Here is a 14,314-nt window from a genome sequence, read left to right on the forward strand (position 1 = left end):
TTAGTCTCAAAACAGAAATTTTGCCCCACTACTCCCCTGGGAAGGCTATTCCAGAACTTCACTCTGATTGGTAGAAACCTTTGTCTACTTTCAAGCCTAAACTTGTTAATGGCCAGTTTATGTCCATTTGTTCTTGTGTCCACATTGGTGCTTAATTTAAACAACTCCTCTTCCTTCCTGTTATTAAGCCCTCTGATGTATTTATAGAAAGCAATCATATTTCCCCATGGCCTTTGTTTTGTTAGGCTAAACAAGCCATACACCTTAAGTCTACACAAATAACATAAATACTACTAATTCTACTATTAGAAATATTTTCTTTTTTTTTCATTTAAATACCAATGAGAAAATGTATTTGTTTAGGTCTCCTGCATTGCTTTGACTCCATAATAGTATTTTGTTTGATAGTGTAGAAGAACTGGGAAGTGAAAATAACTAGAAACAACATTGAAAGTGGCCATTCTATTTCCACTGACCTAGTGTAACCCACTGGTAAATGTGGGTTGTAGGTCTCCTTTGTTATGTTCATGGGACACACACAGAAAAGTTAGATAAAAACATAATATACTTTTGCTGGAAGATTGCAATGTAACAATTAGAATTCAGAATGGTAACATACAAAAACTCCAAAACAGAGACAAAGCTTAGAAGGCACAGAAGCACAACTTTCCCTATCTTATTCTAGTCTGGCTATCTGCAGACCGACTGCTGCTATACCCAGATCAGAGGCTTTAGCACAAATGGGAATCATGTGCATGGTTTTAATCTGGAGAATCCTTTTAAGATAAGTAAAGTCCTTTTGAATATATGGCTGGAAGTGCCATATACAGTACTGCAGGTGCAAAGAAGTGTTGTTAATGGAAACGGAGGGGGTGAGGAAGGAAAGCGAAGAAATTCAAAATTAAGGCTAGGAATACTTGTGGCACCTTAGAGACTAACAAATTTATTAGAGCATAAGATGAAGTGAGCTGTAGCTCACGAAAGCTTATGCTCTAATACATTTGTTAGTCTCTAAGGTGCCACAAGTGCTCCTTTTCTTTTTGCGAATACAGATTAACACGGCTGCTACTCTGAAACCTGAAAATTAAGGCTGAAATTCCAGACTGAACTAATTCTGTTGCGGCTAAATACTCCACAAGTCATTCATTATCTTTAAGGATGGGTGGATATGTTTGCATTCAATAAGATGTGTCCTGAACTTTTACCCAAATCTTATATGAGGTTCATAGCATTTCAGAATTCTTAAAAATCATGTGCCTCTGTGTTTCCTGATTTTGTTCTGATCAGTTCTGATAGGTGTTTTGGGAGGGTGGGGTTGAAGGAGAAGAAAATCTTCCAGTTTCTTCCTGGCCCTGATTCAGGAAAGCACTCCCATTCAGGACAACACTTATTAAGCACATGGTGACATTAAGTGTGTGCTTCAGTCATATTGGAATCAAAGGAATTTAAACACATGTTTAAAGTTAAGCATGTGCTTAAAAGGTATCCTGAGTAGGAATTGATATAAGCATACGCTTAAGTGCTAGCTTGACTCTGGCCCTGAGTTTGCACATCATATTTTGTTCATAATTAACTTCTCTGAAGTGCTGGGAAGCGTGCAGTGGAGCTGGGCACATTTTTTTGGATGAATAGCTTATTCATTGAAAAATGCAGTTTCGGTCAACCTGAAATTATTCATGAATTTGATGCAATAGTATCTACCAGGGAAAACTTTTTTTTAGGGCCAGCAAACCATGTGTATTTGTTCATGACCATCCACCCCTCTTTTCCCCTTTAAAGCCTTTAGCCCAGTAGTTAGGGCACTTCCCTGCGATGCATGAGACCTGACTTTAAATCCCCACTCAGAGACAGGGACTTGAGCCCAGAACTCCTGTCTCGCAGGTGACCATCCAAATCATGAGGCCACAGACAGTTCTCTCACTCTTGCTTGTTGAAGCTGTTTTTGTAGCCATGCTTGAATACTCATTGGACCAGAGAGAGAGAGCTATTTTACCATGGCAATTAAGACACTCACCTAGGAGAAAGGAGATGTGAATTCAAATCTTCTCTCTGCCTGATTCAAAGCTGGGTCTCCTACATTCCAGGTGAGTGTCCTAACCTGTCAATGAAAGGTTATAAAGGGGGATGAATGGACACAAACAAGCCTGGTTTACTGGACCTGAAACAGGCTTTTCAAATTTGCTAACAAATTCCAAACACTGTTAGAACTGAACTGAATATTTTCCTAGTTTTTTTTCAGATTGCTGGAAGAATTGAAAAACCAATTAATTGGCCATCTCTAAGGTACAATATAAAAGGGTTGTTAATCTGGGGCAATCCATGGACTGTAGGAATAAATCCAGTGCTAACTCTCTAATGGGATGAGTGATTAGCTAATAAAATTGTTTGCATTTAGGTCTGAGTGACTGTCCCTTGTGCTTCCTGTTTGGTCTGGGTTTCCTGTTCTGGGTACTAATCAGCAACTGGACTGGACCTCTACAGCATTGAGCTTCTAAGGCAAGATAACATGTGAGTAGGAGAAACAAACAATATATTGAGATGATGAAAGTTACACTGCCTAAGTGAGTGGCAGTAATTCCAGAGTCTTCTATGTTCTCAATTTGACATGTGTAGATTTTGGGGCTTGTCCCCTGCTGGTATTAAGGTCCCACATATAGAGCTGAATGTATGTGTGTGCACATAGGTTCCCCTAAATTTCAGAAGATCTTTACCCCACTAAAAACTGCAAGATCAGAGGACAATTGTTTCCTAATAGTTTTCCATTTCCACTTGTAGTTGGTATTCTTTTTTAAAAATAATCTGTGAAGCAACTGAAGTGAATATTGAAAATATTCAGTGGCGTGTATATACATTTAGCTCAAGTGACAATTTCCAGCTTACTAGACTGTATTGCCAGGGGATATGGACAAGAGAAGGAAGAAAAGTAGAAACCAGACCTTGAGAACCTTTTTTTTTATTGCAGGAAAAAATGCACAGACTGAATTCTCTAGCTTTCTAGATTGTCTAATGATAGTACCGATACAAGGTTTGCTCGGGAAACACATTTGGTGCAGTTTGAGCTAGAAGCAGAGCACATAATGAGCATGAGACAAGCAAGGCTCAGTCTATACTATAAGGGTGCCATGTTGAGATATTGTCTTTTAATCTGGTAGTGCCCCAATTTCGTGTTATCATCTAGCAAATTTTGTATTAAAGTCCTGGGCTGGGCCTACAGGAATTTGGAGTTACAAGAACACAGTAGCTCTGGGGGAAAAAAACAGGCCTTCTTTGGTTTAAGTATTAAATCTAGATTTAGATGCCTGACTTTAGACACCAAAATATGGAAGTTTTAGCCAAACTTCATAGCTTTTACCCAGGAACACCAGAACTCAGTGTTCCGTTCATGATAATTGCGGACAATGCTGAGCAAGGGGTTCCTTATTCCATTTTAGGGCTACCACCTGTAAGATGCTGAGCAGCTTGCTGCTGGGAACTTCCGAGTGCATTCAACTCCCAATGTAGTTAGTAATGTCATCAATTGTTTCAGGGGAAACGAATCCTTATGGAAAAATTATGATATTTTAAAAAAAGTTATTTTAGTAATTTTATAGAATTTGATAGATAATTATCTCCTTGCTATGGAATTATGTAGCAATAGGAAGGAAATAATTCTCTGTTAAATTAATTCTTCCATTTTCTATTAAATCCTACAATAATTTTTTAGTTCCCTATTAAATTCTAAAAAACCTCTTCCATAAGGGCAAACACAAGTCTTCACAGTTAATGTCAGTGAAAGACATTTTCAAATGTCTTGCTTTCAGATATTTTTATTTGTATGTGTATTTGGTTAATAATGCAGAATCTGAGCTTTTTACTTTGCTTTTTTTCCCTTTTATCATTTTCAGGTTTGTGTGTTGCGCCACATTTTAATCAATGCCTTTAAATCTACACCTGTAGCTTTCTGAGTATGTGTTCATTGGTGCATGCTGAGCCCATTGGAGTGCACAAATGGAATGCTTAGAACATGATTAGAGCAAGCAAACCTGTGTTTGCATATGCAAATGAACTCAAAATTCCAGGTGTAAACATGAGTGGCAGTCCTGCAAGCTTGTATGCACGTGACTAACATTACACTATCCAGTTGTCCCATAGAATTCAGTAGTGCTACTCACATTTGTAAGTGTTTGCAGGATGGGGACTTTAGGGGCTGGATCAAGGTCTCTAAAAACTTGGTACTTAAACATACTCTCTCATGCACACAAGTTCTGAGTCTAGCTATTTTCTTTATGTTGAGAACACTGCTATTACTCCTTTCTTTATCTCCTGTGTCAATGTGAAGTAGAGCTACCGTATTCCTTTGTCTTCAGTGGTACGTTCAGACTAGTCTTCCAGACTGATTTTCTGCCCGGCTTTGTTTCTTAATGATAATTTGTTTGTTTACTGCAGAAGAATAGGTTTTAAATGAGCCGGCAATGCATCAGGTGGAATATCCACTTCATGTCATTGTTAGTGACTCAGAATATCAATTTGTATTTTTCATACTGCCAATGCCTCATTGATTATGAGTGTAACACTGAAAATCAATTTCTTACCCATTGTTAGCAATTGAATTTCAAGATTCTAGATTACAATCTGCCATGTGACCTGCTCTTAAGTATTATGCGTAAGTTTTACTAGGCATAATGTTGGAATGTCCACAGACTCCAATTGGAGTTTGGGTGTTTTGCACGTTATAGGATCAGCAAAAACATTGCTAAATCTAAGGAATGGGGGAAATAAAAAAAATGTTTATGAAAGGCATATTTCCTTAATCCACCATCACATGCTTGCCGATAGTTTTTGATGGGGCTGTTTCTCTAGTTTGCCTGATGTCCTGTATCCACAAAGAAACTAATTTTCTAAATATATGTTCATATGTATATAGTCTTAACTGGGTACACAGTCTCATTTGCCAAGGCTAATTTTTATTGGGTAGTAGAAACATGATGCCTGATTCTAGCGTATATAGAGACAACCAAAGATGTAGTTCTGGATATAATATATGTTCCTTCTGGGAAATACCTACTTGTAAAAGTACCAGATGTATTGCACTCTTTGGAATCTGTTGAGGTGGGGAGTCGTACATAGATCTGTGTGTGTGTGTGTGTGTGTGTGTGTGTGACTACATATATTGATATATCGTGTGTGTGATATGAATATATATGCATGCAGTATATCTATATATAGATAGATAGATAATTTGCACAGTTTATGTAATCCTGCTAACTCAGGGCTAGATTGTGCGTTGAGGCACATCCCTGAACAAAGCATGTTGCACAAGTTTCACCAATCAATGAGCAGCCATTGGAGGCACGGTGCCTAAGGGATGCCTCTCTGAGTCACATTTTCTTCCATGCATCCCACTTGCCCTGAGAAGTAGTATTTTGCAGCTGGCTTGTACCAACATCAAGTGACTACTGTTCAGGTTCAGCTGCACTGGCTGTCACATTGAAGAGGTGGAGCCAAATTTCCACCCATTCCAAGCCCCTCCTTGCATACTCCTTACCTTTCTGATTGGGTCTGAGCGTGCTTATGCTTATGCCCTCAAAGCCAAGATCTGGGTAGCCCCTGTAGGCATGCAAAGGCAGTGGTTTCTTTGTGGCTATGTAGTCAAAGTCACAATGTAATCCTCTTGTATAATATTTTTATGTCCATTGGTTCCAAAATCTAGGTGACTGGGGACAAGTGAGTTCAACTGTAGCTGTCTCTCATTGCTGTCCCAATGCAGTTATATTTCTTCAAAGAGTCTGTTGCACAACTACAGGTGTGTTAGAGCTGTGTGCACACTACAAAAAAGAACAAATAGCCGTAATGTTCATTCAAATCTTTAAACCAAGTCATTTCAACTGGCAGCTCATCCTAAAAATAAACATGTTTGGTTGAAAACTCCAGGGCTCATCCAGTCCAGGTCATGGCAATAGCAGAAGTGCTGAGGGTCCCCATGAAAACAGAGATCAGTGCTTCAATAAACTTACCTGGTGTGTGTGCATTGGCTTGAGCTACAGAAATTTCTTAGTAGCTTTTTTGTCTAAAATAAATGGTACATAAAGGAAATGTAAAGTAGCTTGATGGATGGGATTAGCTATGTAGTTACTGCTCTGCCTTTGCCTTTTAAATATTTGGTTCATATTGACATAAATAGCTGTGTAAAGTGTTAAACCTTCTGAGTAAGTTAAACCTGGGCATAACCAAAGGTTTGTGTGAGAATGTGTGTACTTGGTCTTTACAGCTAGAGCAGAAGGCCATTCTGGTGTAGACTAGGAAAAGTTCCATGCGGAAGTGCTAAAGTGAAGTCACGAATAATGCTGTTTTCCTTGTTCTAACAAAGTTCCTTGTTCAGTGTTAGAAGAAATGTAATTTTTCTGTGATTCCCTATCATTTGCACATAATACTGCATTTATTGTTTTTGTTTTCCACTTGCTAACTTGTGTGTGTGCGTGCGCACACACACACAGTTTCACACTTCTTTTTTTTGCTATTATCATGTCCATTTAAGGCTGTGTTGCTATGCATTGTGCTGTTGCTATAACATGCTGATGATATACAATGTGTTTTATGAGGAATCGGATCAATGCTTATCAGAGCACTGTCACTCAATCAATAACACAAATCACTAATTTATTCAGTAGAAGGGAAATGAAGGACTTCAGATTATTATGACATTTTTTCCTTAATACTTCATAAACCTTTAACACAACAAGTTAAATGGTTTAATCCACAAAAGGTTGAGAGATCTCTGTGGGCTTTGCTTACTAAACTACAGTGACACTGAATTCTGCTAGTGCAGACGTAACACTGTTACATCATGGTGTGGAAATAGCAATACCACCCTGCCACATAGTGGAGGGAAATGAAGACTCAAGTCACAGTCTTCTCCCCCAACCTTCCAAATTTATGAGGAAATCAACTGCTTTTCTGTGTCCCAATGATAACTACATGAATGAATCTGTGGGTTTGAAATGCACCTCTAGGACTGCTCATTTCCAGATGGCTCCAGCAATATTAAGTGGTGATTGAGGATGACATAGGGAATTCCTTGTGGTTTTGAAATACAATGAAAGAGTATCCGGGAAACACAGTGCATGGTCTCTTTTTATCATCGGGGAAGAGTGTCCTCTATCGATTCGTTTTCATTGCTCAGGTTCAAATAAGCTTTTATTTATGATTACATGACGTATGCTTACTTATTTATATGCAGTGTGCAAAGTCAGGTTAGAATCAAACCACTGCCTTATTTTGCCAGATAACAGGATTCCTTTCTTGCAGAAGTTAGTCAGACTCCTTGAGATGCTACTGAAGGCTGGATCGCTGTGTCCGACACAAACACAATGCACCAGCTACTGTGCGAACAATGAGCTGCTAGAAAAGGCTCGATTTGATACACCTTCTCAGGAATAAAAAGAAAAGGAGTACTTGTGGCACCTTAGAGACTAACAAATTTATTAGAGCATAAGCTTTCGTGAGCTACAGCTCACTTCATCGATGCATCCAATGAAGTGAGCTGTAGCTCACGAAAGCTTATGCTCTAATAAATTTGTTAGTCTCTAAGGTGCCACAAGTACTCCTTTTCTTTTTGCGAATACAGACTAACACGGCTGCTACTCTGAAACTTCTCAGGAATGGAACTGGGAGACTCACAGGCCACTATACTATGCTGCGAGATAGAGCTGGATGATATTTTATGCCAAACCTTTTTTTCACTGGAAAATGCAGATTTGGGTCGAACACAATATTTTTGCAAATTCATGTCAATTTCTTCAAATTGTTTCCGTTGGGGGAAAAAAACCTTTTAGTTAAATAGAAATGTTTCATTTAGCCTAATACAATTCTCCCCCCCCCAAAAAAAATCCCCCCTCTCATTCGCTGCAGGTCAACCTGAAACAAATTTTTATTTGTGATTTTTTTATTATTATTATTTATTTATTTTATACTGCAAGCAAACTGAAAACCAGATATTCACACAGCACTAGTACAAGCATAGGCTAAAGTGGACCTACTTCCCCCCTACTTCCTCAATTACCACCTCTCCTTCCTTTACTCTTCTCTCAATTCCAGATATCTCACTAACTACTCTCCTCCTCTGAACAATGTTCCCTCGCCAAGGCCCAACCCCCCTCCCTGCCCCATTCCTTTGTTCATCCACTGTAAATGGATTGTAGGTGGTGTCCAAAGAATGTTAGTTGCTGTGGGATTCTGTCCTGCTTTCCTCCAGCAAGCTCTTGGTAGTTTCAATTCACTCTCTACAAAATTGTCCACTAAAGACTTGTCTACACTTCAAAGTTGTCGACAAAAGTAAATTTGTTAGTCTCTAAGAAAGAAAAGGAGTACTTGTGGCACCTTAGAGACTAACAAATTTATTAGAGCATAAGCTTTCGATGCATCCGATGAAGTGAGCTGTAGCTCACGAAAGCTTATGCTCTAATAAATTTGTTAGTCTCTAAGGTGCCACAAGTATTCCTTTTCTTTTTGCGAATACAGACTAACACGGCTGCTACTCTGAAATTAGTCTCTAAGGTATCACAAGTACTCCTTTTTTTTTTTTTGTCTGATACGGACTAACGCGGCTACCATTCTGAAACCTGACAAAACTTTTGTCTTTCATGGGTACTTTAAAAAGCCCCCTCTGCCCCACAAAAGACAAATGCTTTGTCGATGCAAGTGGCAGCGTGAATGCAGCTTTGTCGGTAGCAGCGCTCCCCCAGTCTCGCAAGTGGCGTTAGCTTTGTCGTCAGAAGTATTTTTGTCATCAAAAGTGCCAACAAAGTACCGAAAAAGAACATTTACACATGCTGACTTTTAAAAACAAGGTTGTGTTGACACAGCCTTGTCACTAAAAGCTGGGTGGTGTAGACAAGCCCTTAGAAACTTTCTTCACCCTTTATGTATTCGTGGAAGGTGGAGTCCAGAAGCTATCACCTTAGAAGTTATCCTTACCCAATTCAAGTTTAATAACTGCTCCTTTTACAACAGTAAGTTGTTACTTGTGTTTTTGATATATACCAAATGGAAGTGAACATACATTATGGCATACTCACTTAAGCTAATCTTGGGAAATCCATATTAATTGAACTGACCTAAGACTATATCTACCCATTTACTGGAAGCCACATTACATAAATCTAGATAAGATCAAAGTAATTAGTCTATACATTAAGCAATTGGTAATAACTAAAACTGGGGAAAAAACCTTTAATTTTCTGATTCATATCTTTAATCAATTGCAACATGGTATGATTGTGTTTTATCTCTAGTTTCTCAATCATTTGCTCAATAGAGATTGCTCCATTGCATTTGACTGACATTGCATTTTTATTGACATTTACAGTAGTTTTACAACATTCAAGGTGCATAAGTTAAACAGAAATGTAACAACATGTAGTGACATTTCTGGATGGAAGTGGGTCATAAAGATGGAAGGCAGGTGTAATATTCAATTTACAATAGTAAGAAATTACAGATTATGTACAACCCATCTTGCCTATTTAGTCACTCATTGTATCATGTTTTCACATTACATCAGTAAATCATGTTATCTATACATACCATAAAAGTTAATGAATGAGAGAAGTGGCAAATATTCTACTACAATTAAGATAATTTTAGATGGAATTAAAATATGAGATTTAAGCTGTTAAATACAGACTATGGTATCTCCTTTCCACTCTTCAAAAAAATCATGGACTAGTAAATTGTCTGACTAGCAAAGTTTTTTTTTCTTTCTGTTTCACCCAAAGTGTGAATTTAAAGCAATATAGTTGTTACTCATTATACCAGTACATGTAGATACTTATTTCAGTTTGAGGGTTTTTTTTTTCCAGTTGAGCTAAAACCCCTTCCATTGGTGTCATAAACTAAGCTGAAGAAAGGCACTCATACCACAATAAGAATGTCTACATGAGGGATTACACTGATAAAACAGCACCTGTATAAACATAACAGTAAATCTTCCCCATGTAGACAAGGCCTAACTTGCATTAAGCAGAAGTGGAAAATCCATGCTGTTCCTTGGAGCTGTGCTTTATAATTTTGATTGGTCAATTGAGAGAATGTCACTTAAAATTCCATTGGCCAGATGCTGAAAGTCCTCTACTACTTCTTCTGCACCCTGCAGGATCCAATCCTTAGTGGTTATAACCGGTGACTTCCGGGTTCTCTTCCTGGCTCTGCCACTAATTCTTCTGTGTGACCTTGGTAAGTCCCTTTCTTATAACTCTATTTTCCCAAGTAAAATGGGGATAATATCTTACGGACATCATTGGAGCTTATTTAGGGCTTGGCTAGATGGAAAACCAGTGCACTGCAAGCTTGGGTATAAACCTTAGCACTCCTATCTGCCACACATTGTCGATGTGTGCACCCTGGTACCATACAGTAAAGGTTTTTAACAACAGCAGGTCAAAGGGCACTACAGAACTTTTAGTGTACAGTAGCAGGGTCCACATAGGCAATGAGCATGCAGCAGGCTAGAGCACTGATGACTCATACTCCTGCTTGCTGTGTCTTTAACTCTGTGTATAGACATGCCCTTTGTTAATGTTTGTAAAGACACTTTGGCATTACAGCTGGTCAGAAAAAAATTGATCAAAACTTTTTTCCCAGTGTAAAATGCCTTTTTGACAAAATAGACATGTTTGATTTTTATTAACTCCTCCCTCCACAATCCATTCATAAAAAAGGGGGTCTACTGCATGCATCCGATGAAGTGAGCTGTAGCTCACGAAAACTTATACTCTAATAAATTTGTTAGCCTCTAAGGTGCCACAAGTACTCCTTTTCTTATCACTACTTGTGTTAGAGTAGCATCTAGAGGCCACAACTGAGATTGAAGCTCCTCTGTGCTAGGTTCTGTACACACACCTCAGTAAGAGACAGTTCCTGCCCCAAAGTAGTTTACAGTCTAAATTGACAAACAGTGAAAAGGAAAACAGGGGCACAGAGTGATAATATGAGTTGTATAAAGTAACACAATGTGTTAGTGGTAGATCTGGGAATAGAACCCAGGCTTTCTACCAGTCAGTCCAGTGTACCACCCAGTACTCCACACTGTTTCCAATAGCAAATGAGATCCATTCTGAATTTGTTTCGAACCAGTCTACAGAATTCTGTAGAAGGGATATAATACTCCATTACATTAATTTAGGTTGATCAGAAAAAAAAATCTTATGAACATTACAATTGCCTATTAAATTCTATAGGACTTTTCTATAGGTGATACTGAGGGCTCCACTTCTCTTAAAATATTGTGCTGATTTAAGCATTATTACTTGTGTTCTTATCACATGGGAATCAGTGTGACTCACTGTATAAGAAAAACATGGCCACAACTCTCATGATCACTGCTTGCCCTCCCCTGCCGCATCCTGTGCATTATTATAATCGAAATTGCCTCTTCATCTGATTATCTCATTACATTGTTCTCAGTCATGGGTTAAACTCATCAGTGAATGATCTCACCACACATAATCTGGTTAGCTCATGGTGTGGTTTCTTTACTAGATAACCTTATCATCCTAACCCTTGTGATGTGAAGTAACTATGGAGGTGACCTGAGAGGGTGTTTTAATATTTCTCAAGTTGATAGAGAATTTAACATTTAAACTCCAACTTGCCAGAACCAGCCAAACAAAAATGTGGGCACTGCTATAGTTAGAAAGCATGATGAATCCTTAATTTGCATTCGGCACAATCCTGAACATAGACTATATTTTGATAGGACCTACTCACTTGCACAGTCACTTCCACTTTCCAAGAACAAAGGACTTTTGCTCATGCTAAGACAAAAAGGGATTTCGTGATTGGTTATAAAGTGGTAGTAAAAAGTTAAAGGATATAGCACTAAAAAATAAAGCATTTGCATTGGGAAAGGGGAGCTGCTAGCATCTAGATGCTCTAATGATAGGTGACATATGACTACCTAAAAAAGATAATATACATTATGTACATGCACAGTTTTTTCAACTTTAGTGAGGCTAAAAAAAGTTTTCTGACTCTTGGTGTGTTTTAAATTGAATTTAAAACAGAGGAGATGTGTTGGTGACTGCAGAAATTAACTGTCGGTGATCCTATTCTTTGACTCACTTGATGCGACTAGAAAGCACATACTCCTGCTTAGATAGCTTGCTTATATAAGTTAAATTTTAAAAGAGAGAACAAAAATACCTTGTTAAATAATGGATCATGCATCTAACCATTTTCCTCTTTTCTTTAGCCACCTGAAATATTGTTAAATTGCTTTTCCTGCAATCAGTCTTTTTTTTTCTGTCGAGGAGAAAACTATTTGAAGAAGGGTTTTGTTAAAATACAAGGCAAAATTAAATATGTGAATTCTTGAAAGACTGATTCAGGATGGAGGAAGTTTTGTGTTACTACTGATTGATAAATTCTGGAATGTTAACAGCCTGAGTTTATCTTTCCTGAGTTACCTAGGGAATACATTTTACCTCCAGAAAAACCAGAAGTGAATCACCTGCAATCACAAGAGGAAAGTATACTGTGAAACTGAATTTTCCTGGTGAGTAACTAACTCAAAGGAACCTGGTCTTCTTAACAAAAGAGTTTATCTTGTCTGGTAACTGGGAAGGATTAGCTCTCTGAATAATAAGATGAATATGGTCACAGATGAACACTGGAACTTTGCTCTCCTGTTCTTTTGAGGTCTCATTATTTGTGAGTATTTGAACAGCCATTGTTTGCATTCATGAAACTGTTCTCAGATCCCCTGAGCTCCACAGACTGATTCATCTGAATATTCATGTCTCATTCATGATTCATCATTGGTGGTCAGTTGTCCAGTCACTGATAACTTGGTAAACTTTAGTGATCTAATCAGGGACTGGAAACAATGCCATGAGAGGAGATGACACGCCATGCATAACGCATTGCTGATAGGAAGTAGCCAAAGTTCATGAATGACCTCTAGTCTAAAATTTGTTCCTCCAAACTACTTAATAGCTACTAACAAAAAAATACATTTCAGAAATCAGTGAACAATTCATGATCACAAAAAGGGTGACATTTGCAATGGATGTTGTTAACAATTATAGTTCAACCAGCACCCAGTAGAAGATTCCCCTTTGAATTAAAATACTGCTTGAACAAAAAATAAACTGTTTATTAACATGTTTTTTGTTACAATGTCCATGGCCTATCCCATCTTTGGCTTCATCTGTACACTTGGAATTGGACTAAGATTTCCAACTAACTTCACCTAATAACTCTATGCTGTCTTTGCATTGCTCCATCTCTTCTTTCATTTCCTTCCTGTGCCTTTTATTTGTATTGCAGTAGTGCCTAGAAGCCCCAGTCTTAACCAATGACCTTATTATACTAGGTAATGTTCTTCTCAGTCCCCATCATGTACATCCTCCCTACTCTCCTTCTCCAATTGCCTTCATGCCTTCAATCATATCCCAAGAGCCCTCTCATTCTTCCTTCAAACTGCTCTTTAAAAACCACTTCCAGGAAATCCCTCCTCCTGTCTTCTCCTAGCATGAAATTCAACCCTCTTCAGAGGACCAGCACAAGGCCCAGTGCTACTTAAGTCCTATGTGGTGCACACATCTCCTCTGATTGAGAATAAATTTCACCCATAAGCAGTAACTCCTACGTATTTTGTAATAATTTTCAAATAGGCAGCCAAAGTGCCATCTGGATCTGATTTGAAAGTTCTACATGGAGGTGAAACCCTCTATATGCTGCATCCCATAGCCTGTGCCATCAACCATCCAGTTTATCAGTGCAAAGTAACACACAAAGATCTGTGCAAGGTCTTACAGTCTGAGAAAGGTCTGGATTTTTTTGAGGTGCAGGGAGGGAGTCTGTTAATTAGCCATATTAATTACCATTGCAGTAAGGAAAACCAGATCAGTTGGGATTTCGTCTGAAATACAGCGGTTCTCCATAAATGCATTTTATGACCCCTATGGCAATCTGATGCAGTCCTAAGAGTTGTTTATCCAGTAAAAGGCAGCAGTGCAGTATGTTCTCAGGAACAAGCCCAGCAGAGATTAAAGGAGTAATTAATGACCAAAACCTTATGCTACGTGCTATAAAAACCTTTTAACTATGTTGGCTAGGGTGGTAGTTTACATTACAAATAGAACGAAACTCCGCATTGGCTTTCTGAGGCACTTTCTGTTTTCAGATATATTACAGAGTTGGGAGTTTTTGTTGGATAACTAGCTGTGGTGGAACAAACTTCTATACTTTAGTTGATCCAGCCCTTAGCCTCTCTGTCTTAATTTCTGCATTCCGAAAGTAAGGACAGTGCTGCTAATTGTTCACCAATATCACAGGA

General features: G+C 38.3%; 1 long non-coding RNA gene across 1 annotated transcript in view; it reads left to right on the top strand.

The window, feature by feature from the left end:
* The first annotated feature begins 2,161 nt into the window (after nt 1-2,161).
* The window catches only part of LOC122460197, a 195,303-nt gene continuing 183,150 nt past the window's right edge, over nt 2,162-14,314 (top strand). The window contains exons 1-2 of the long non-coding RNA XR_006281331.1: nt 2,162-2,283; nt 2,396-2,508. This is a non-coding gene — a long non-coding RNA (uncharacterized LOC122460197). The remainder of the gene's footprint in view (nt 2,284-2,395; nt 2,509-14,314) is intronic.

The sequence above is a fragment of the Dermochelys coriacea genome, chromosome 5 (assembly GCF_009764565.3).
Source record: "Dermochelys coriacea isolate rDerCor1 chromosome 5, rDerCor1.pri.v4, whole genome shotgun sequence".
NCBI classification, from domain to species: domain Eukaryota; kingdom Metazoa; phylum Chordata; order Testudines; family Dermochelyidae; genus Dermochelys; species Dermochelys coriacea.